We start from the raw sequence: 21,245 nt of genomic DNA, 5'->3' as shown, positions 1-21,245 counted from the left end.
AAAGGAATGCTTTGAGTAACAGTAAAAATGCTCGCCCAGTGGCGTAAATCCTGAACAAATGCTTTTCTCAGGAATCCATTTTTAAACACATTGGCACTTCCTGAGCAGTGACTGCTGGATGATATTATGAAATGGCACCATCCATATGACATATTTTTGGACTTGTTCAAAGGGTGCACTCTATGAGCAAAATATCATGTGCATGTTGAAATTGCAAGCAGCCAGAAGGTCTTTCAAGTTTGCGATGAGGACCATTTAGAGAAGAAGTGGTAATAACTTGAATTCCAATCACATGCGTCGTTAAATTGAGATATCATGAGTGTCCTCAAATGCTGTAATGATGAGATTCACCAGTATTACAAGATATATGCTTGGGAATGAAATCAGCAGCCTTTAATGAGTGATGATTGAGAGAGAACAATGTCGTAAGATATCTGACTGAAAATGAATTGGACTGCTTGAAAAGGTCATATTCGAAATGTTTAAAAGGCAAGAATTGCATAGTATCACAACAAACAGGGTAAAGCAAACACTTCCAGATGCCACTAGGGGGCACCCAGAGTTGAACTGGGGACCTCTTGATCTGCAGTCAAATGCTCTACCACTGAGCTATACCCCCAGGAGGAAGTGCGATTTGCAACCTCAATGTGAGCACATGAGCAGGAAAAACACAAGCTGACAAGATACCTGATGTGGAGCTTACAGGAGATTTTGGAAGGTGGCAATCTAAAGGAATGCTTTGAGTAACAGTAAAAATGCTCGCCCAGTGGCGTAAATCCTGAACAAATGCTTTTCTCAGAAATCCATTTTTAAACACATTGGCACTTCCTGAGCAGTGACTGCTGGATGATATTATGAAATGGCACCATCCATATGACATATTTTTGGACTTGTTCAAAGGGTGCACTCTATGAGCAAAATATCATGTGCATGTTGAAATTGCAAGCAGCCAGAAGGTCTTTCAAGTTTGCGATGAGGACCATTTAGAGAAGAAGTGGTAATAACTTGAATTCCAATCACATGCGTCGTTAAATTGAGATATCATGAGCGTCCTCAAATGCTGTAATGATGAGATTCACCAGTATTACAAGATATATGTTTGGGAATGAAATCAGCAGCCTTTAATGAGTGATGATTGAGAGAGAACAATGTCGTAAGATATCTGACTGAAAATGAATTGGACTGCTTGAAAAGGTCATATACGAAATGTTTAAAAGGCAAGAATTGCATAGTATCACAACAAACAGGGTAAAGCAAACACTACCAGATGCCACTAGGGGGCACCCAGAGTTGAACTGGGGACCTCTTGATCTGCAGTCAAATGCTCTACCACTGAGCTATACCCCCAGCAGGAAGTGTGATTTGCAACCTCAATGTGAGCACATGAGCAGGAAAAACACAAGCTCACAAGATACCTGATGTGGAGCTTACAGGAGATTTTGGAAGGTGACAATCTAAAGGAATGCTTTGAGTAACAGTAAAAATGCTCGCCCAGTGGCGTAAATCCTGAACAAATGCTTTTCTCAGGAATCCATTTTTAAACACATTGGCACTTCCTAAGCAGTGACTGCTGGATGATATTATGAAATGGCACCATCCATATGACATATTTTTGGACTTGTTCAAAGGGTGCACTCTATGAGCAAAATATCATGTGCATGTTGAAATTGCAAGCAGCCAGAAGGTCTTTCAAGTTTGCGATGAGGACCATTTAGAGAAGAAGTGGTAATCACTTGAATTCCAATCACATGCGTCGTTAAATTGAGATATCATGAGTGTCCTCAAATGCTGTAATGATGAGATTCACCAGTATTACAAGATATATGTTTGGGAATGAAATCAGCAGCCTTTAATGAGTGATGATTGAGAGAGAACAATGTCGTAAGATATCTGACTGAAAATGAATTGGACTGCTTGAAAAGGTCATATTCGAAATGTTTAAAAGGCAAGAATTGCATAGTATCACAACAAACAGGGTAAAGCAAACACTTCCAGATGCCACTACGGGGCACCCAGAGTTGAACTGGGGACCTCTTGATCTGCAGTCAAATGCTCTACCACTGAGCTATACCCCCAGCAGGAAGTGCGATTTGCAACCTCAATGTGAGCACATGAGCAGGAAAAACACAAGCTGACAAGATACCTGATGTGGAGCTTACAGGAGATTTTGGAAGGTGGCAATCTAAAGGAATGCTTTGAGTAACAGTAAAAATGCTCGCCCAGTGGCGTAAATCCTGAACAAATGCTTTTCTCAGGAATCCATTTTTAAACACATTGGCACTTCCTGAGCAGTGACTGCTGGATGATATTATGAAATGGCACCATCCATATGACATATTTTTAGACTTGTTCAAAGGGTGCACTCTATGAGCAAAATATCATGTGCATGTTGAAATTGCAAGCAGCCAGAAGGTCTTTCAAGTTTGCGATGAGGACCATTTAGAGAAGAAGTGGTAATAACTTGAATTCCAATCACATGCGTCGTTAAATTGAGATATCATGAGCGTCCTCAAATGCTGTAATGATGAGATTCACCAGTATTACAAGATATATGTTTGGGAATGAAATCAGCAGCCTTTAATGAGTGATGATTGAGAGAGAACAATGTCGTAAGATATCTGACTGAAAATGAATTGGACTGCTTGAAAAGGTCATATACGAAATGTTTAAAAGGCAAGAATTGCATAGTATCACAACAAACAGGGTAAAGCAAACACTACCAGATGCCACTAGGGGGCACCCAGAGTTGAACTGGGGACCTCTTGATCTGCAGTCAAATGCTCTACCACTGAGCTATACCCCCAGCAGGAAGTGTGATTTGCAACCTCAATGTGAGCACATGAGCAGGAAAAACACAAGCTGACAAGATACCTGATGTGGAGCTTACAGGAGATTTTGGAAGGTGGCAATCTAAAGGAATGCTTTGAGTAACAGTAAAAATGCTCGCCCAGTGGCGTAAATCCTGAACAAATGCTTTTCTCAGGAATCCATTTTTAAACACATTGGCACTTCCTGAGCAGTGACTGCTGGATGATATTATGAAATGGCACCATCCATATGACATATATTTGGACTTGTTCAAAGGGTGCACTCTATGAGCAAAATATCATGTGCATGTTGAAATTGCAAGCAGCCAGAAGGTCTTTCAAGTTTGCGATGAGGACCATTTAGAGAAGAAGTGGTAATAACTTGAATTCCAATCACATGCGTCGTTAAATTGAGATATCATGAGCGTCCTCAAATGCTGTAATGATGAGATTCACCAGTATTACAAGATATATGTTTGGGAATGAAATCAGCAGCCTTTAATGAGTGATGATTGAGAGAGAACAATGTCGTAAGATATCTGACTGAAAATGAATTGGACTGCTTGAAAAGGTCATATACGAAATGTTTAAAAGGCAAGAATAGCATAGTATCACAACAAACAGGGTAAAGCAAACACATCCAGATGCCACTAGGGGGCACCCAGAGTTGAACTGGGGACCTCTTGATCTGCAGTCAAATGCTCTACCACTGAGCTATACCCCCAGCAGGAAGTGTGATTTGCAACCTCAATGTGAGCACATGAGCAGGAAAAACACAAGCTCACAAGATACCTGATGTGGAGCTTAGAGGAGATTTTGGAAGGTGACAATCTAAAGGAATGCTTTGAGTAACAGTAAAAATGCTCGCCCAGTGGCGTAAATCCTGAACAAATGCTTTTCTCAGGAATCCATTTTTAAACACATTGGCACTTCCTGAGCAGTGACTGCTGGATGATATTATGAAATGGCACCATCCATATGACATATTTTTGGACTTGTTCAAAGGGTGCACTCTATGAGCAAAATATCATGTGCATGTTGAAATTGCAAGCAGCCAGAAGGTCTTTCAAGTTTGCGATGAGGACCATTTAGAGAAGAAGTGGTAATCACTTGAATTCCAATCACATGCGTCGTTAAATTGAGATATCATGAGTGTCCTCAAATGCTGTAATGATGAGATTCACCAGTATTACAAGATATATGTTTGGGAATGAAATCAGCAGCCTTTAATGAGTGATGATTGAGAGAGAACAATGTCGTAAGATATCTGACTGAAAATGAATTGGACTGCTTGAAAAGGTCATATTCGAAATGTTTAAAAGGCAAGAATTGCATAGTATCACAACAAACAGGGTAAAGCAAACACTTCCAGATGCCACTAGGGGGCACCCAGAGTTGAACTGGGGACCTCTTGATCTGCAGTCAAATGCTCTACCACTGAGCTATACCCCCAGCAGGAAGTGCGATTTGCAACCTCAATGTGAGCACATGAGCAGGAAAAACACAAGCTGACAAGATACCTGATGTGGAGCTTACAGGAGATTTTGGAAGGTGGCAATCTAAAGGAATGCTTTGAGTAACAGTAAAAATGCTCGCCCAGTGGCGTAAATCCTGAACAAATGCTTTTCTCAGGAATCCATTTTTAAACACATTGGCACTTCCTGAGCAGTGACTGCTGGATGATATTATGAAATGGCACCATCCATATGACATATTTTTGGACTTGTTCAAAGGGTGCACTCTATGAGCAAAATATCATGTGCATGTTGAAATTGCAAGCAGCCAGAAGGTCTTTCAAGTTTGCGATGAGGACCATTTAGAGAAGAAGTGGTAATAACTTGAATTCCAATCACATGCGTCGTTAAATTGAGATATCATGAGCGTCCTCAAATGCTGTAATGATGAGATTCACCAGTATTACAAGATATATGTTTGGGAATGAAATCAGCAGCCTTTAATGAGTGATGATTGAGAGAGAACAATGTCGTAAGATATCTGACTGAAAATGAATTGGACTGCTTGAAAAGGTCATATACGAAATGTTTAAAAGGCAAGAATTGCATAGTATCACAACAAACAGGGTAAAGCAAACACTACCAGATGCCACTAGGGGGCACCCAGAGTTGAACTGGGGACCTCTTGATCTGCAGTCAAATGCTCTACCACTGAGCTATACCCCCAGCAGGAAGTGTGATTTGCAACCTCAATGTGAGCACATGAGCAGGAAAAACACAAGCTGACAAGATACCTGATGTGGAGCTTACAGGAGATTTTGGAAGGTGGCAATCTAAAGGAATGCTTTGAGTAACAGTAAAAATGCTCGCCCAGTGGCGTAAATCCTGAACAAATGCTTTTCTCAGGAATCCATTTTTAAACACATTGGCACTTCCTGAGCAGTGACTGCTGGATGATATTATGAAATGGCACCATCCATATGACATATTTTTGGACTTGTTCAAAGGGTGCACTCTATGAGCAAAATATCATGTGCATGTTGAAATTGCAAGCAGCCAGAAGGTCTTTCAAGTTTGCGATGAGGACCATTTAGAGAAGAAGTGGTAATAACTTGAATTCCAATCACATGCGTCGTTAAATTGAGATATCATGAGCGTCCTCAAATGCTGTAATGATGAGATTCACCAGTATTACAAGATATATGTTTGGGAATGAAATCAGCAGCCTTTAATGAGTGATGATTGAGAGAGAACAATGTCGTAAGATATCTGACTGAAAATGAATTGGACTGCTTGAAAAGGTCATATACGAAATGTTTAAAAGGCAAGAATAGCATAGTATCACAACAAACAGGGTAAAGCAAACACATCCAGATGCCACTAGGGGGCACCCAGAGTTGAACTGGGGACCTCTTGATCTGCAGTCAAATGCTCTACCACTGAGCTATACCCCCAGCAGGAAGTGTGATTTGCAACCTCAATGTGAGCACATGAGCAGGAAAAACACAAGCTCACAAGATACCTGATGTGGAGCTTAGAGGAGATTTTGGAAGGTGACAATCTAAAGGAATGCTTTGAGTAACAGTAAAAATGCTCGCCCAGTGGCGTAAATCCTGAACAAATGCTTTTCTCAGGAATCCATTTTTAAACACATTGGCACTTCCTGAGCAGTGACTGCTGGATGATATTATGAAATGGCACCATCCATATGACATATTTTTGGACTTGTTCAAAGGGTGCACTCTATGAGCAAAATATCATGTGCATGTTGAAATTGCAAGCAGCCAGAAGGTCTTTCAAGTTTGCGATGAGGACCATTTAGAGAAGAAGTGGTAATAACTTGAATTCCAATCACATGCGTCGTTAAATTGAGATATCATGAGTGTCCTCAAATGCTGTAATGATGAGATTCACCAGTATTACAAGATATATGCTTGGGAATGAAATCAGCAGCCTTTAATGAGTGATGATTGAGAGAGAACAATGTCGTAAGATATCTGACTGAAAATGAATTGGACTGCTTGAAAAGGTCATATTCGAAATGTTTAAAAGGCAAGAATTGCATAGTATCACAACAAACAGGGTAAAGCAAACACTTCCAGATGCCACTAGGGGGCACCCAGAGTTGAACTGGGGACCTCTTGATCTGCAGTCAAATGCTCTACCACTGAGCTATACCCCCAGCAGGAAGTGCGATTTGCAACCTCAATGTGAGCACATGAGCAGGAAAAACACAAGCTGACAAGATACCTGATGTGGAGCTTACAGGAGATTTTGGAAGGTGGCAATCTAAAGGAATGCTTTGAGTAACAGTAAAAATGCTCGCCCAGTGGCGTAAATCCTGAACAAATGCTTTTCTCAGGAATCCATTTTTAAACACATTGGCACTTCCTGAGCAGTGACTGCTGGATGATATTATGAAATGGCACCATCCATATGACATATTTTTGGACTTGTTCAAAGGGTGCACTCTATGAGCAAAATATCATGTGCATGTTGAAATTGCAAGCAGCCAGAAGGTCTTTCAAGTTTGCGATGAGGACCATTTAGAGAAGAAGTGGTAATAACTTGAATTCCAATCACATGCGTCGTTAAATTGAGATATCATGAGCGTCCTCAAATGCTGTAATGATGAGATTCACCAGTATTACAAGATATATGTTTGGGAATGAAATCAGCAGCCTTTAATGAGTGATGATTGAGAGAGAACAATGTCGTAAGATATCTGACTGAAAATGAATTGGACTGCTTGAAAAGGTCATATACGAAATGTTTAAAAGGCAAGAATTGCATAGTATCACAACAAACAGGGTAAAGCAAACACTACCAGAAGCCACTAGGGGGCACCCAGAGTTGAACTGGGGACCTCTTGATCTGCAGTCAAATGCTCTACCACTGAGCTATACCCCCAGCAGGAAGTGTGATTTGCAACCTCAATGTGAGCACATGAGCAGGAAAAACACAAGCTCACAAGATACCTGATGTGGAGCTTACAGGAGATTTTGGAAGGTGACAATCTAAAGGAATGCTTTGAGTAACAGTAAAAATGCTCGCCCAGTGGCGTAAATCCTGAACAAATGCTTTTCTCAGGAATCCATTTTTAAACACATTGGCACTTCCTAAGCAGTGACTGCTGGATGATATTATGAAATGGCACCATCCATATGACATATTTTTGGACTTGTTCAAAGGGTGCACTCTATGAGCAAAATATCATGTGCATGTTGAAATTGCAAGCAGCCAGAAGGTCTTTCAAGTTTGCGATGAGGACCATTTAGAGAAGAAGTGGTAATAACTTCAATTCCAATCACATGCGTCGTTAAATTGAGATATCATGAGCGTCCTCAAATGCTGTAATGATGAGATTCACCAGTATTACAAGATATATGTTTGGGAATGAAATCAGCAGCCTTTAATGAGTGATGATTGAGAGAGAACAATGTCGTAAGATATCTGACTGAAAATGAATTGGACTGCTTGAAATGGTCATATACGAAATGTTTAAAAGGCAAGAATTGCATAGTATCACATCAAACAGGGTAAAGCAAACACTTTCAGATGCCACTAGGGGGCACCCAGAGTTGAACTGGGGACCTCTTGATCTGCAGTCAAATGCTCTACCACTGAGCTATACCCCCAGCAGGAAGTGTGATTTGCAACCTCAATGTGAGCACATGAGCAGGAAAAACACAAGCTCACAAGATACCTGATGTGGAGCTTACAGGAGATTTTGGAAGGTGACAATCTAAAGGAATGCTTTGAGTAACAGTAAAAATGCTCGCCCAGTGGCGTAAATCCTGAACAAATGCTTTTCTCAGGAATCCATTTTTAAACACATTGGCACTTCCTGAGCAGTGACTGCTGGATGATATTATGAAATGGCACCATCCATATGACATATTTTTGGACTTGTTCAAAGGGTGCACTCTATGAGCAAAATATCATGTGCATGTTGAAATTGCAAGCAGCCAGAAGGTCTTTCAAGTTTGCGATGAGGACCATTTAGAGAAGAAGTGGTAATAACTTCAATTCCAATCACATGCGTCGTTAAATTGAGATATCATGAGCGTCCTCAAATGCTGTAATGATGAGATTCACCAGTATTACAAGATATATGTTTGGGAATGAAATCAGCAGCCTTTAATGAGTGATGATTGAGAGAGAACAATGTCGTAAGATATCTGACTGAAAATGAATTGGACTGCTTGAAAAGGTCATATACGAAATGTTTAAAAGGCAAGAATTGCATAGTATCACAACAAACAGGGTAAAGCAAACACTACCAGATGCCACTAGGGGGCACCCAGAGTTGAACTGGGGACCTCTTGATCTGAAGTCAAATGCTCTACCACTGAGCTATACCCCCAGCAGGAAGTGTGATTTGCAACCTCAATGTGAGCACATGAGCAGGAAAAACACAAGCTCACAAGATACCTGATGTGGAGCTTAGAGGAGATTTTGGAAGGTGACAATCTAAAGGAATGCTTTGAGTAACAGTAAAAATGCTCGCCCAGTGGCGTAAATCCTGAACAAATGCTTTTCTCAGGAATCCATTTTTAAACACATTGGCACTTCCTGAGCAGTGACTGCTGGATGATATTATGAAATGGCACCATCCATATGACATATTTTTGGACTTGTTCAAAGGGTGCACTCTATGAGCAAAATATCATGTGCATGTTGAAATTGCAAGCAGCCAGAAGGTCTTTCAAGTTTGCGATGAGGACCATTTAGAGAAGAAGTGGTAATCACTTGAATTCCAATCACATGCGTCGTTAAATTGAGATATCATGAGTGTCCTCAAATGCTGTAATGATGAGATTCACCAGTATTACAAGATATATGTTTGGGAATGAAATCAGCAGCCTTTAATGAGTGATGATTGAGAGAGAACAATGTCGTAAGATATCTGACTGAAAATGAATTGGACTGCTTGAAAAGGTCATATTCGAAATGTTTAAAAGGCAAGAATTGCATAGTATCACAACAAACAGGGTAAAGCAAACACTTCCAGATGCCACTAGGGGGCACCCAGAGTTGAACTGGGGACCTCTTGATCTGCAGTCAAATGCTCTACCACTGAGCTATACCCCCAGCAGGAAGTGCGATTTGCAACCTCAATGTGAGCACATGAGCAGGAAAAACACAAGCTGACAAGATACCTGATGTGGAGCTTACAGGAGATTTTGGAAGGTGGCAATCTAAAGGAATGCTTTGAGTAACAGTAAAAATGCTCGCCCAGTTGCGTAAATCCTGAACAAATGCTTTTCTCAGGAATCCATTTTTAAACACATTGGCACTTCCTGAGCAGTGACTGCTGGATGATATTATGAAATGGCACCATCCATATGACATATTTTTGGACTTGTTCAAAGGGTGCACTCTATGAGCAAAATATCATGTGCATGTTGAAATTGCAAGCAGCCAGAAGGTCTTTCAAGTTTGCGATGAGGACCATTTAGAGAAGAAGTGGTAATAACTTCAATTCCAATCACATGCGTCGTTAAATTGAGATATCATGAGCGTCCTCAAATGCTGTAATGATGAGATTCACCAGTATTACAAGATATATGTTTGGGAATGAAATCAGCAGCCTTTAATGAGTGATGATTGAGAGAGAACAATGTCGTAAGATATCTGACTGAAAATGAATTGGACTGCTTGAAAAGGTCATATACGAAATGTTTAAAAGGCAAGAATTGCATAGTATCACAACAAACAGGGTAAAGCAAACACTACCAGATGCCACTAGGGGGCACCCAGAGTTGAACTGGGGACCTCTTGATCTGAAGTCAAATGCTCTACCACTGAGCTATACCCCCAGCAGGAAGTGTGATTTGCAACCTCAATGTGAGCACATGAGCAGGAAAAACACAAGCTCACAAGATACCTGATGTGGAGCTTAGAGGAGATTTTGGAAGGTGACAATCTAAAGGAATGCTTTGAGTAACAGTAAAAATGCTCGCCCAGTGGCGTAAATCCTGAACAAATGCTTTTCTCAGGAATCCATTTTTAAACACATTGGCACTTCCTGAGCAGTGACTGCTGGATGATATTATGAAATGGCACCATCCATATGACATATTTTTGGACTTGTTCAAAGGGTGCACTCTATGAGCAAAATATCATGTGCATGTTGAAATTGCAAGCAGCCAGAAGGTCTTTCAAGTTTGCGATGAGGACCATTTAGAGAAGAAGTGGTAATCACTTGAATTCCAATCACATGCGTCGTTAAATTGAGATATCATGAGTGTCCTCAAATGCTGTAATGATGAGATTCACCAGTATTACAAGATATATGTTTGGGAATGAAATCAGCAGCCTTTAATGAGTGATGATTGAGAGAGAACAATGTCGTAAGATATCTGACTGAAAATGAATTGGACTGCTTGAAAAGGTCATATTCGAAATGTTTAAAAGGCAAGAATTGCATAGTATCACAACAAACAGGGTAAAGCAAACACTTCCAGATGCCACTAGGGGGCACCCAGAGTTGAACTGGGGACCTCTTGATCTGCAGTCAAATGCTCTACCACTGAGCTATACCCCCAGCAGGAAGTGCGATTTGCAACCTCAATGTGAGCACATGAGCAGGAAAAACACAAGCTGACAAGATACCTGATGTGGAGCTTACAGGAGATTTTGGAAGGTGGCAATCTAAAGGAATGCTTTGAGTAACAGTAAAAATGCTCGCCCAGTTGCGTAAATCCTGAACAAATGCTTTTCTCAGGAATCCATTTTTAAACACATTGGCACTTCCTGAGCAGTGACTGCTGGATGATATTATGAAATGGCACCATCCATATGACATATTTTTGGACTTGTTCAAAGGGTGCACTCTATGAGCAAAATATCATGTGCATGTTGAAATTGCAAGCAGCCAGAAGGTCTTTCAAGTTTGCGATGAGGACCATTTAGAGAAGAAGTGGTAATAACTTGAATTCCAATCACATGCGTCGTTAAATTGAGATATCATGAGCGTCCTCAAATGCTGTAATGATGAGATTCACCAGTATTACAAGATATATGTTTGGGAATGAAATCAGCAGCCTTTAATGAGTGATGATTGAGAGAGAACAATGTCGTAAGATATCTGACTGAAAATGAATTGGACTGCTTGAAAAGGTCATATACGAAATGTTTAAAAGGCAAGAATAGCATAGTATCACAACAAACAGGGTAAAGCAAACACATCCAGATGCCACTAGGGGGCACCCAGAGTTGAACTGGGGACCTCTTGATCTGCAGTCAAATGCTCTACCACTGAGCTATACCCCCAGCAGGAAGTGTGATTTGCAACCTCAATGTGAGCACATGAGCAGGAAAAACACAAGCTCACAAGATACCTGATGTGGAGCTTAGAGGAGATTTTGGAAGGTGACAATCTAAAGGAATGCTTTGAGTAACAGTAAAAATGCTCGCCCAGTGGCGTAAATCCTGAACAAATGCTTTTCTCAGGAATCCATTTTTAAACACATTGGCACTTCCTGAGCAGTGACTGCTGGATGATATTATGAAATGGCACCATCCATATGACATATTTTTGGACTTGTTCAAAGGGTGCACTCTATGAGCAAAATATCATGTGCATGTTGAAATTGCAAGCAGCCAGAAGGTCTTTCAAGTTTGCGATGAGGACCATTTAGAGAAGAAGTGGTAATAACTTGAATTCCAATCACATGCGTCGTTAAATTGAGATATCATGAGTGTCCTCAAATGCTGTAATGATGAGATTCACCAGTATTACAAGATATATGTTTGGGAATGAAATCAGCAGCCTTTAATGAGTGATGATTGAGAGAGAACAATGTCGTAAGATATCTGACTGAAAATGAATTGGACTGCTTGAAAAGGTCATATTCGAAATGTTTAAAAGGCAAGAATTGCATAGTATCACAACAAACAGGGTAAAGCAAACACTTCCAGATGCCACTAGGGGGCACCCAGAGTTGAACTGGGGACCTCTTGATCTGCAGTCAAATGCTCTACCACTGAGCTATACCCCCAGCAGGAAGTGCGATTTGCAACCTCAATGTGAGCACATGAGCAGGAAAAACACAAGCTGACAAGATACCTGATGTGGAGCTTACAGGAGATTTTGGAAGGTGGCAATCTAAAGGAATGCTTTGAGTAACAGTAAAAATGCTCGCCCAGTGGCGTAAATCCTGAACAAATGCTTTTCTCAGGAATCCATTTTTAAACACATTGGCACTTCCTGAGCAGTGACTGCTGGATGATATTATGAAATGGCACCATCCATATGACATATTTTTGGACTTGTTCAAAGGGTGCACTCTATGAGCAAAATATCATGTGCATGTTGAAATTGCAAGCAGCCAGAAGGTCTTTCAAGTTTGCGATGAGGACCATTTAGAGAAGAAGTGGTAATAACTTGAATTCCAATCACATGCGTCGTTAAATTGAGATATCATGAGCGTCCTCAAATGCTGTAATGATGAGATTCACCAGTATTACAAGATATATGTTTGGGAATGAAATCAGCAGCCTTTAATGAGTGATGATTGAGAGAGAACAATGTCGTAAGATATCTGACTGAAAATGAATTGGACTGCTTGAAAAGGTCATATACGAAATGTTTAAAAGGCAAGAATTGCATAGTATCACAACAAACAGGGTAAAGCAAACACTACCAGATGACACTAGGGGGCACCCAGAGTTGAACTGGGGACCTCTTGATCTGCAGTCAAATGCTCTACCACTGAGCTATACCCCCAGCAGGAAGTGTGATTTGCAACCTCAATGTGAGCACATGAGCAGGAAAAACACAAGCTCACAAGATACCTGATGTGGAGCTTACAGGAGATTTTGGAAGGTGACAATCTAAAGGAATGCTTTGAGTAACAGTAAAAATGCTCGCCCAGTGGCGTAAATCCTGAACAAATGCTTTTCTCAGGAATCCATTTTTAAACACATTGGCACTTCCTAAGCAGTGACTGCTGGATGATATTATGAAATGGCACCATCCATATGACATATTTTTGGACTTGTTCAAAGGGTGCACTCTATGAGCAAAATATCATGTGCATGTTGAAATTGCAAGCAGCCAGAAGGTCTTTCAAGTTTGCGATGAGGACCATTTAGAGAAGAAGTGGTAATCACTTGAATTCCAATCACATGCGTCGTTAAATTGAGATATCATGAGTGTCCTCAAATGCTGTAATGATGAGATTCACCAGTATTACAAGATATATGTTTGGGAATGAAATCAGCAGCCTTTAATGAGTGATGATTGAGAGAGAACAATGTCGTAAGATATCTGACTGAAAATGAATTGGACTGCTTGAAAAGGTCATATACGAAATGTTTAAAAGGCAAGAATTGCATAGTATCACAACAAACAGGGTAAAGCAAACACTACCAGATGCCACTAGGGGGCACCCAGAGTTGAACTGGGGACCTCTTGATCTGCAGTCAAATGCTCTACCACTGAGCTATACCCCCAGCAGGAAGTGTGATTTGCAACCTCAATGTGAGCACATGAGCAGGAAAAACACAAGCTCACAAGATACCTGATGTGGAGCTTAGAGGAGATTTTGGAAGGTGACAATCTAAAGGAATGCTTTGAGTAACAGTAAAAATGCTCGCCCAGTGGCGTAAATCCTGAACAAATGCTTTTCTCAGGAATCCATTTTTAAACACATTGGCACTTCCTGAGCAGTGACTGCTGGATGATATTATGAAATGGCACCATCCATATGACATATTTTTGGACTTGTTCAAAGGGTGCACTCTATGAGCAAAATATCATGTGCATGTTGAAATTGCAAGCAGCCAGAAGGTCTTTCAAGTTTGCGATGAGGACCATTTAGAGAAGAAGTGGTAATAACTTGAATTCCAATCACATGCGTCGTTAAATTGAGATATCATGAGTGTCCTCAAATGCTGTAATGATGAGATTCACCAGTATTACAAGATATATGTTTGGGAATGAAATCAGCAGCCTTTAATGAGTGATGATTGAGAGAGAACAATGTCGTAAGATATCTGACTGAAAATGAATTGGACTGCTTGAAAAGGTCATATTCGAAATGTTTAAAAGGCAAGAATTGCATAGTATCACAACAAACAGGGTAAAGCAAACACTTCCAGATGCCACTAGGGGGCACCCAGAGTTGAACTGGGGACCTCTTGATCTGCAGTCAAATGCTCTACCACTGAGCTATACCCCCAGCAGGAAGTGCGATTTGCAACCTCAATGTGAGCACATGAGCAGGAAAAACACAAGCTGACAAGATACCTGATGTGGAGCTTACAGGAGATTTTGGAAGGTGGCAATCTAAAGGAATGCTTTGAGTAACAGTAAAAATGCTCGCCCAGTTGCGTAAATCCTGAACAAATGCTTTTCTCAGGAATCCATTTTTAAACACATTGGCACTTCCTGAGCAGTGACTGCTGGATGATATTATGAAATGGCACCATCCATATGACATATTTTTGGACTTGTTCAAAGGGTGCACTCTATGAGCAAAATATCATGTGCATGTTGAAATTGCAAGCAGCCAGAAGGTCTTTCAAGTTTGCGATGAGGACCATTTAGAGAAGAAGTGGTAATAACTTGAATTCCAATCACATGCGTCGTTAAATTGAGATATCATGAGCGTCCTCAAATGCTGTAATGATGAGATTCACCAGTATTACAAGATATATGTTTGGGAATGAAATCAGCAGCCTTTAATGAGTGATGATTGAGAGAGAACAATGTCGTAAGATATCTGACTGAAAATGAATTGGACTGCTTGAAAAGGTCATATACGAAATGTTTAAAAGGCAAGAATAGCATAGTATCACAACAAACAGGGTAAAGCAAACACATCCAGATGCCACTAGGGGGCACCCAGAGTTGAACTGGGGACCTCTTGATCTGCAGTCAAATGCTCTACCACTGAGCTATACCCCCAGCAGGAAGTGTGATTTGCAACCTCAATGTGAGCACATGAGCAGGAAAAACACAAGCTCACAAGATACCTGATGTGGAGCTTAGAGGAGATTTTGGAAGGTGACAATCTAAAGGAATGCTTTGAGTAACAGTAAAAATGCTCGCCCAGTGGCGTAAATCCTGAACAAATGCTTTTCTCAGGAATCCATTTTTAAACACATTGGCACTTCCTGAGCAGTGACTGCTGGATGATATTATGAAATGGCACCATCCATATGACATATTTTTGGACTTGTTCAAAGGGTGCACTCTATGAGCAAAATATCATGTGCATGTTGAAATTGCAAGCAGCCAGAAGGTCTTTCAAGTTTGCGATGAGGACCATTTAGAGAAGAAGTGGTAATAACTTGAATTCCAATCACATGCGTCGTTAAATTGAGATATCATGAGTGTCCTCAAATGCTGTAATGATGAGATTCACCAGTATTACAAGATATATGTTTGGGAATGAAATCAGCAGCCTTTAATGAGTGATGATTGAGAGAGAACAATGTCGTAAGATATCTGACTGAAAATGAATTGGACTGCTTGAAAAGGTCATATTCGAAATGTTTAAAAGGCAAGAATTGCATAGTATCACAACAAACAGGGTAAAGCAAACACTTCCAGATGCCACTAGGGGGCACCCAGAGTTGAACTGGGGACCTCTTGATCTGCAGTCAAATGCTCTACCACTGAGCTATACCCCCAGCAGGAAGTGTTATTTGCAACCTCAATGTGAGCACATGAGCAGGAAAAACACAAGCTCACAAGATACCTGATGTGGAGCTTACAGGAGATTTTGGAAGGTGACAATCTAAAGGAATGCTTTGAGTAACAGTAAAAATGCTCGCCCAGTGGCGTAAATCCTGAACAAATGCTTTTCTCAGGAATCCATTTTTAAACACATTGGCACTTCCTGAGCAGTGACTGCTGGATGATATTATGAAATGGCACCATCCATATGACATATTTTTGGACTTGTTCAAAGGGTGCACTCTATGAGCAAAATATCATGTGCATGTTGAAATTGCAAGCAGCCAGAAGGTCTTTCAAGTTTGCGATGAGGACCATTTAGAGAAGAAGTGGTAATCACTTGAATTCCAATCACATGCGTCGTTAAATTGAGATATCATGAGTGTCCTCAAATGCTGTAATGATGAGATTCACCAGTATTACAAGATATATGTTTGGGAATGAAATCAGCAGCCTTTAATGAGTGATGATTGAGAGAGAACAATGTCGTAAGATAACTGACTGAAAATGAATTGGACTGCTTGAAAAGGTCATATTCGAAATGTTTAAAAGGCAAGAATTGCATAGTATCACAACAAACAGGGTAAAGCAAACACTTCCAGATGCCACTAGGGGGCACCCAGAGTTGAACTGGGGACCTCTTGATCTGCAGTCAAATGCTCTACCACTGAGCTATACCCCCAGCAGGAAGTGCGATTTGCAACCTCAATGTGAGCACATGAGCAGGAAAAACACAAGCTGACAAGATACCTGATGTGGAGCTTACAGGAGATTTTGGAAGGTGGCAATCTAAAGGAATGCTTTGAGTAACAGTAAAAATGCTCGCCCAGTGGCGTAAATCCTGAACAAATGCTTTTCTCAGGAATCCATTTTTAAACACATTGGCACTTCCTGAGCAGTGACTGCTGGATGATATTATGAAATGGCACCATCCATATGACATATTTTTGGACTTGTTCAAAGGGTGCACTCTATGAGCAAAATATCATGTGCATGTTGAAATTGCAAGCAGCCAGAAGGTCTTTCAAGTTTGCGATGAGGACCATTTAGAGAAGAAGTGGTAATCACTTGAATTCCAATCACATGCGTCGTTAAATTGAGATATCATGAGTGTCCTCAAATGCTGTAATGATGAGATTCACCAGTATTACAAGATATATGTTTGGGAATGAAATCAGCAGCCTTTAATGAGTGATGATTGAGAGAGAACAATGTCGTAAGATATCTGACTGAAAATGAATTGGACTGCTTGAAAAGGTCATATTCGAAATGTTTAAAAGGCAAGAATTGCATAGTATCACAACAAACAGGGTAAAGCAAACACTTCCAGATGCCACTAGGGGGCACCCAGAGTTGAACTGGGGACCTCTTGATCTGCAGTCAAATGCTCTACCACTGAGCTATACCCCCAGCAGGAAGTGCGATTTGCAACCTCAATGTGAGCACATGAGCAGGAAAAACACAAGCTGACAAGATACCTGATGTGGAGCTTACAGGAGATTTTGGAAGGTGGCAATCTAAAGGAATGCTTTGAGTAACAGTAAAAATGCTCGCCCAGTTGCGTAAATCCTGAACAAATGCTTTTCTCAGGAATCCATTTTTAAACACATTGGCACTTCCTGAGCAGTGACTGCTGGATGATATTATGAAATGGCACCATCCATATGACATATTTTTGGACTTGTTCAAAGGGTGCACTCTATGAGCAAAATATCATGTGCATGTTGAAATTGCAAGCAGCCAGAAGGTCTTTCAAGTTTGCGATGAGGACCATTTAGAGAAGAAGTGGTAATAACTTGAATTCCAATCACATGCGTCGTTAAATTGAGATATCATGAGCGTCCTCAAATGCTGTAATGATGAGATTCACCAGTATTACAAGATATATGTTTGGGAATGAAATCAGCAGCCTTTAATGAGTGATGATTGAGAGAGAACAATGTCGTAAGATATCTGACTGAAAATGAATTGGACTGCTTGAAAAGGTCATATACGAAATGTTTAAAAGGCAAGAATAGCATAGTATCACAACAAACAGGGTAAAGCAAACACATCCAGATGCCACTAGGGGGCACCCAGAGTTGAACTGGGGACCTCTTGATCTGCAGTCAAATGCTCTACCACTGAGCTATACCCCCAGCAGGAAGTGTGATTTGCAACCTCAATGTGAGCACATGAGCAGGAAAAACACAAGCTCACAAGATACCTGATGTGGAGCTTAGAGGAGATTTTGGAAGGTGACAATCTAAAGGAATGCTTTGAGTAACAGTAAAAATGCTCGCCCAGTGGCGTAAATCCTGAACAAATGCTTTTCTCAGGAATCCATTTTTAAACACATTGGCACTTCCTGAGCAGTGACTGCTGGATGATATTATGAAATGGCACCATCCATATGACATATTTTTGGACTTGTTCAAAGGGTGCACTCTATGAGCAAAATATCATGTGCATGTTGAAATTGCAAGCAGCCAGAAGGTCTTTCAAGTTTGCGATGAGGACCATTTAGAGAAGAAGTGGTAATAACTTGAATTCCAATCACATGCGTCGTTAAATTGAGATATCATGAGTGTCCTCAAATGCTGTAATGATGAGATTCACCAGTATTACAAGATATATGTTTGGGAATGAAATCAGCAGCCTTTAATGAGTGATGATTGAGAGAGAACAATGTCGTAAGATATCTGACTGAAAATGAATTGGACTGCTTGAAAAGGTCATATTCGAAATGTTTAAAAGGCAAGAATTGCATAGTATCACATCAAACAGGGTAAAGCAAACACTTCCAGATGCCACTAGGGGGCACCCAGAGTTGAACTGGGGACCTCTTGATCTGCAGTCAAATGCTCTACCACTGAGCTATACCCCCAGCAGGAAGTGCGATTTGCAACCTCAATGTGAGCACATGAGCAGGAAAAACACAAGCTGACAAGATACCTGATGTGGAGCTTACAGGAGATTTTGGAAGGTGGCAATCTAAAGGAATGCTTTGAGTAACAGTAAAAATGCTCGCCCAGTGGCGTAAATCCTGAACAAATGCTTTTCTCAGGAATCCATTTTTAAACACATTGGCACTTCCTGAGCAGTGACTGCTGGATGATATTATGAAATGGCACCATCCATATGACATATTTTTGGACTTGTTCAAAGGGTGCACTCTATGAGCAAAATATCATGTGCATGTTGAAATTGCAAGCAGCCAGAAGGTCTTTCAAGTTTGCGATGAGGACCATTTAGAGAAGAAGTGGTAATAACTTGAATTCCAATCACATGCGTCGTTAAATTGAGATATCATGAGCGTCCTCAAATGCTGTAATGATGAGATTCACCAGTATTACAAGATATATGTTTGGGAATGAAATCAGCAGCCTTTAATGAGTGATGATTGAGAGAGAACAATGTCGTAAGATATCTGACTGAAAATGAATTGGACTGCTTGAAAAGGTCATATACGAAATGTTTAAAAGGCAAGAATTGCATAGTATCACAACAAACAGGGTAAAGCAAACACTACCAGATGACACTAAGGGGCACCCAGAGTTGAACTGGGGACCTCTTGATCTGCAGTCAAATGCTCTACCACTGAGCTATACCCCCAGCAGGAAGTGTGATTTGCAACCTCAATGTGAGCACATGAGCAGGAAAAACACAAGCTCACAAGATACCTGATGTGGAGCTTACAGGAGATTTTGGAAGGTGACAATCTAAAGGAATGCTTTGAGTAACAGTAAAAATGCTCGCCCAGTGGCGTAAATCCTGAACAAATGCTTTTCTCAGGAATCCATTTTTAAACACATTGGCACTTCCTAAGCAGTGACTGCTGGATGATATTATGAAATGGCACCATCCATATGACATATTTTTGGACTTGTTCAAAGGGTGCACTCTATGAGCAAAATATCATGTGCATGTTGAAATTGCAAGCAGCCAGAAGGTCTTTCAAGTTTGCGATGAGGACCATTTAGAGAAGAAGTGGTAATCACTTGAATTCCAATCACATGCGTCGTTAAATTGAGATATCATGAGTGTCCTCAAATGCTGTAATGATGAGATTCACCAGTATTACAAGATATATGTTTGGGAACGAAATCAGCAGCCTTTAATGAGTGATGATTGAGAGAGAACAATGTCGTAAGATATCTGACTGAAAATGAATTGGACTGCTTGAAAAGGTCATATACGAAATGTTTAAAAGGCAAGAATTGCATAGTATCACAACAAACAGGGTAAAGCAAACACTACCAGATGCCACTAGGGGGCACCCAGAGTTGAACTGGGGACCTCTTGATCTGCAGTCAAATGCTCTACCACTGAGCTATACCCCCAGCAGGAAGTGTGATTTGCAACCTCAATGTGAGCACATGAGCAGGAAAAACACAAGCTCACAAGATACCTGATGTGGAGCTTAGAGGAGATTTTGGAAGGTGACAATCTAAAGGAATGCTTTGAGTAACAGTAAAAATGCTCGCCCAGTGGCGTAAATCCTGAAAAAATGCTTTTCTCAGGAATCCATTTTTAAACACATTGGCACTTCCTGAGCAGTGACTGCTGGATGATATTATGAAATGGCACCATCCATATGACATATTTTTGGACTTGTTCAAAGGGTGCACTCTATGAGCAAAATATCATGTGCATGTTGAAATTGCAAGCAGCCAGAAGGTCTTTCAAGTTTGCGATGAGGACCATTTAGAGAAGAAGTGGTAATAACTTGAATTCCAATCACATGCGTCGTTAAATTGAGATATCATGAGTGTCCTCAAATGCTGTAATGATGAGATTCACCAGTATTACAAGATATATGTTTGGGAATGAAATCAGCAGCCTTTAATGAGTGATGATTGAGAGAGAACAATGTCGTAAGATATCTGACTGAAAATGAATTGGACTGCTTGAAAAGGTCATATTCGAAATGTTTAAAAGGCAAGAATTGCATAGTATCACAACAAACAGGGTAAAGCAAACACTTCCAGATGCCACTAGGGGGCACCCAGAGTTGAACTGGGGACCTCTTGATCTGCAGTCAAATGCTCTACCACTGAGCTATACCCCCAGCAGGAAGTGCGATTTGCAACCTCAATGTGAGCACCTGAGCAGGAAAAACACAAGCTGACAAGATACCTGATGTGGAGCTTACAGGAGATTTTGGAAGGTGGCAATCTAAAGGAATGCTTTGAGTAACAGTAAAAATGCTCGCCCAGTTGCGTAAATCCTGAACAAATGCTTTTCTCAGGAATCCATTTTTAAACACATTGGCACTTCCTGAGCAGTGACTGCTGGATGATATTATGAAAT

The 21,245-nt window shown here is 40.7% G+C and overlaps 26 non-coding genes across 26 annotated transcripts; all 26 read right to left on the bottom strand.

Moving 5' to 3' along the window:
• Positions 1-547: 547 nt before the first annotated feature.
• On the bottom strand, positions 548-619 carry trnac-gca (transfer RNA cysteine (anticodon GCA)). The gene has a single exon. It is a non-coding gene; the product is annotated as a tRNA-Cys (tRNA).
• Positions 620-1,275: 656 nt separating this feature from the next.
• trnac-gca (transfer RNA cysteine (anticodon GCA)) lies at positions 1,276-1,347 on the bottom strand. Its single transcript has one exon. It is a non-coding gene; the product is annotated as a tRNA-Cys (tRNA).
• Positions 1,348-2,731: 1,384 nt separating this feature from the next.
• Positions 2,732-2,803, bottom strand: trnac-gca (transfer RNA cysteine (anticodon GCA)). The gene has a single exon. It is a non-coding gene; the product is annotated as a tRNA-Cys (tRNA).
• A 656-nt stretch (positions 2,804-3,459) lies between these two features.
• trnac-gca (transfer RNA cysteine (anticodon GCA)) lies at positions 3,460-3,531 on the bottom strand. The gene has a single exon. It is a non-coding gene; the product is annotated as a tRNA-Cys (tRNA).
• Positions 3,532-4,187: 656 nt separating this feature from the next.
• trnac-gca (transfer RNA cysteine (anticodon GCA)) lies at positions 4,188-4,259 on the bottom strand. The gene has a single exon. It is a non-coding gene; the product is annotated as a tRNA-Cys (tRNA).
• Positions 4,260-4,915: 656 nt separating this feature from the next.
• Positions 4,916-4,987, bottom strand: trnac-gca (transfer RNA cysteine (anticodon GCA)). The gene has a single exon. It is a non-coding gene; the product is annotated as a tRNA-Cys (tRNA).
• Positions 4,988-5,643: 656 nt separating this feature from the next.
• trnac-gca (transfer RNA cysteine (anticodon GCA)) lies at positions 5,644-5,715 on the bottom strand. The gene has a single exon. It is a non-coding gene; the product is annotated as a tRNA-Cys (tRNA).
• Positions 5,716-6,371: 656 nt separating this feature from the next.
• Positions 6,372-6,443, bottom strand: trnac-gca (transfer RNA cysteine (anticodon GCA)). Its single transcript has one exon. It is a non-coding gene; the product is annotated as a tRNA-Cys (tRNA).
• Positions 6,444-7,099: 656 nt separating this feature from the next.
• On the bottom strand, positions 7,100-7,171 carry trnac-gca (transfer RNA cysteine (anticodon GCA)). The gene has a single exon. It is a non-coding gene; the product is annotated as a tRNA-Cys (tRNA).
• A 656-nt stretch (positions 7,172-7,827) lies between these two features.
• Positions 7,828-7,899, bottom strand: trnac-gca (transfer RNA cysteine (anticodon GCA)). The gene has a single exon. It is a non-coding gene; the product is annotated as a tRNA-Cys (tRNA).
• A 1,384-nt stretch (positions 7,900-9,283) lies between these two features.
• Positions 9,284-9,355, bottom strand: trnac-gca (transfer RNA cysteine (anticodon GCA)). The gene has a single exon. It is a non-coding gene; the product is annotated as a tRNA-Cys (tRNA).
• Positions 9,356-10,739: 1,384 nt separating this feature from the next.
• Positions 10,740-10,811, bottom strand: trnac-gca (transfer RNA cysteine (anticodon GCA)). The gene has a single exon. It is a non-coding gene; the product is annotated as a tRNA-Cys (tRNA).
• A 656-nt stretch (positions 10,812-11,467) lies between these two features.
• On the bottom strand, positions 11,468-11,539 carry trnac-gca (transfer RNA cysteine (anticodon GCA)). The gene has a single exon. It is a non-coding gene; the product is annotated as a tRNA-Cys (tRNA).
• Positions 11,540-12,195: 656 nt separating this feature from the next.
• Positions 12,196-12,267, bottom strand: trnac-gca (transfer RNA cysteine (anticodon GCA)). The gene has a single exon. It is a non-coding gene; the product is annotated as a tRNA-Cys (tRNA).
• Positions 12,268-12,923: 656 nt separating this feature from the next.
• On the bottom strand, positions 12,924-12,995 carry trnac-gca (transfer RNA cysteine (anticodon GCA)). Its single transcript has one exon. It is a non-coding gene; the product is annotated as a tRNA-Cys (tRNA).
• Positions 12,996-13,651: 656 nt separating this feature from the next.
• On the bottom strand, positions 13,652-13,723 carry trnac-gca (transfer RNA cysteine (anticodon GCA)). Its single transcript has one exon. It is a non-coding gene; the product is annotated as a tRNA-Cys (tRNA).
• A 656-nt stretch (positions 13,724-14,379) lies between these two features.
• Positions 14,380-14,451, bottom strand: trnac-gca (transfer RNA cysteine (anticodon GCA)). The gene has a single exon. It is a non-coding gene; the product is annotated as a tRNA-Cys (tRNA).
• Positions 14,452-15,107: 656 nt separating this feature from the next.
• Positions 15,108-15,179, bottom strand: trnac-gca (transfer RNA cysteine (anticodon GCA)). Its single transcript has one exon. It is a non-coding gene; the product is annotated as a tRNA-Cys (tRNA).
• A 656-nt stretch (positions 15,180-15,835) lies between these two features.
• On the bottom strand, positions 15,836-15,907 carry trnac-gca (transfer RNA cysteine (anticodon GCA)). Its single transcript has one exon. It is a non-coding gene; the product is annotated as a tRNA-Cys (tRNA).
• Positions 15,908-16,563: 656 nt separating this feature from the next.
• On the bottom strand, positions 16,564-16,635 carry trnac-gca (transfer RNA cysteine (anticodon GCA)). Its single transcript has one exon. It is a non-coding gene; the product is annotated as a tRNA-Cys (tRNA).
• A 656-nt stretch (positions 16,636-17,291) lies between these two features.
• On the bottom strand, positions 17,292-17,363 carry trnac-gca (transfer RNA cysteine (anticodon GCA)). The gene has a single exon. It is a non-coding gene; the product is annotated as a tRNA-Cys (tRNA).
• A 656-nt stretch (positions 17,364-18,019) lies between these two features.
• trnac-gca (transfer RNA cysteine (anticodon GCA)) lies at positions 18,020-18,091 on the bottom strand. Its single transcript has one exon. It is a non-coding gene; the product is annotated as a tRNA-Cys (tRNA).
• A 656-nt stretch (positions 18,092-18,747) lies between these two features.
• Positions 18,748-18,819, bottom strand: trnac-gca (transfer RNA cysteine (anticodon GCA)). Its single transcript has one exon. It is a non-coding gene; the product is annotated as a tRNA-Cys (tRNA).
• A 656-nt stretch (positions 18,820-19,475) lies between these two features.
• Positions 19,476-19,547, bottom strand: trnac-gca (transfer RNA cysteine (anticodon GCA)). Its single transcript has one exon. It is a non-coding gene; the product is annotated as a tRNA-Cys (tRNA).
• Positions 19,548-20,203: 656 nt separating this feature from the next.
• Positions 20,204-20,275, bottom strand: trnac-gca (transfer RNA cysteine (anticodon GCA)). Its single transcript has one exon. It is a non-coding gene; the product is annotated as a tRNA-Cys (tRNA).
• Positions 20,276-20,931: 656 nt separating this feature from the next.
• On the bottom strand, positions 20,932-21,003 carry trnac-gca (transfer RNA cysteine (anticodon GCA)). The gene has a single exon. It is a non-coding gene; the product is annotated as a tRNA-Cys (tRNA).
• Between the last annotated feature and the right edge of the window lie 242 nt (positions 21,004-21,245).

This window comes from Brachyhypopomus gauderio, chromosome 6 (assembly GCF_052324685.1).
Source record: "Brachyhypopomus gauderio isolate BG-103 chromosome 6, BGAUD_0.2, whole genome shotgun sequence".
NCBI classification, from domain to species: Eukaryota; Metazoa; Chordata; class Actinopteri; order Gymnotiformes; family Hypopomidae; genus Brachyhypopomus; species Brachyhypopomus gauderio.
The sequence above is the reverse complement of the archived record's forward strand: the minus strand, read 5'-3'. Positions and strand labels throughout refer to the sequence as shown.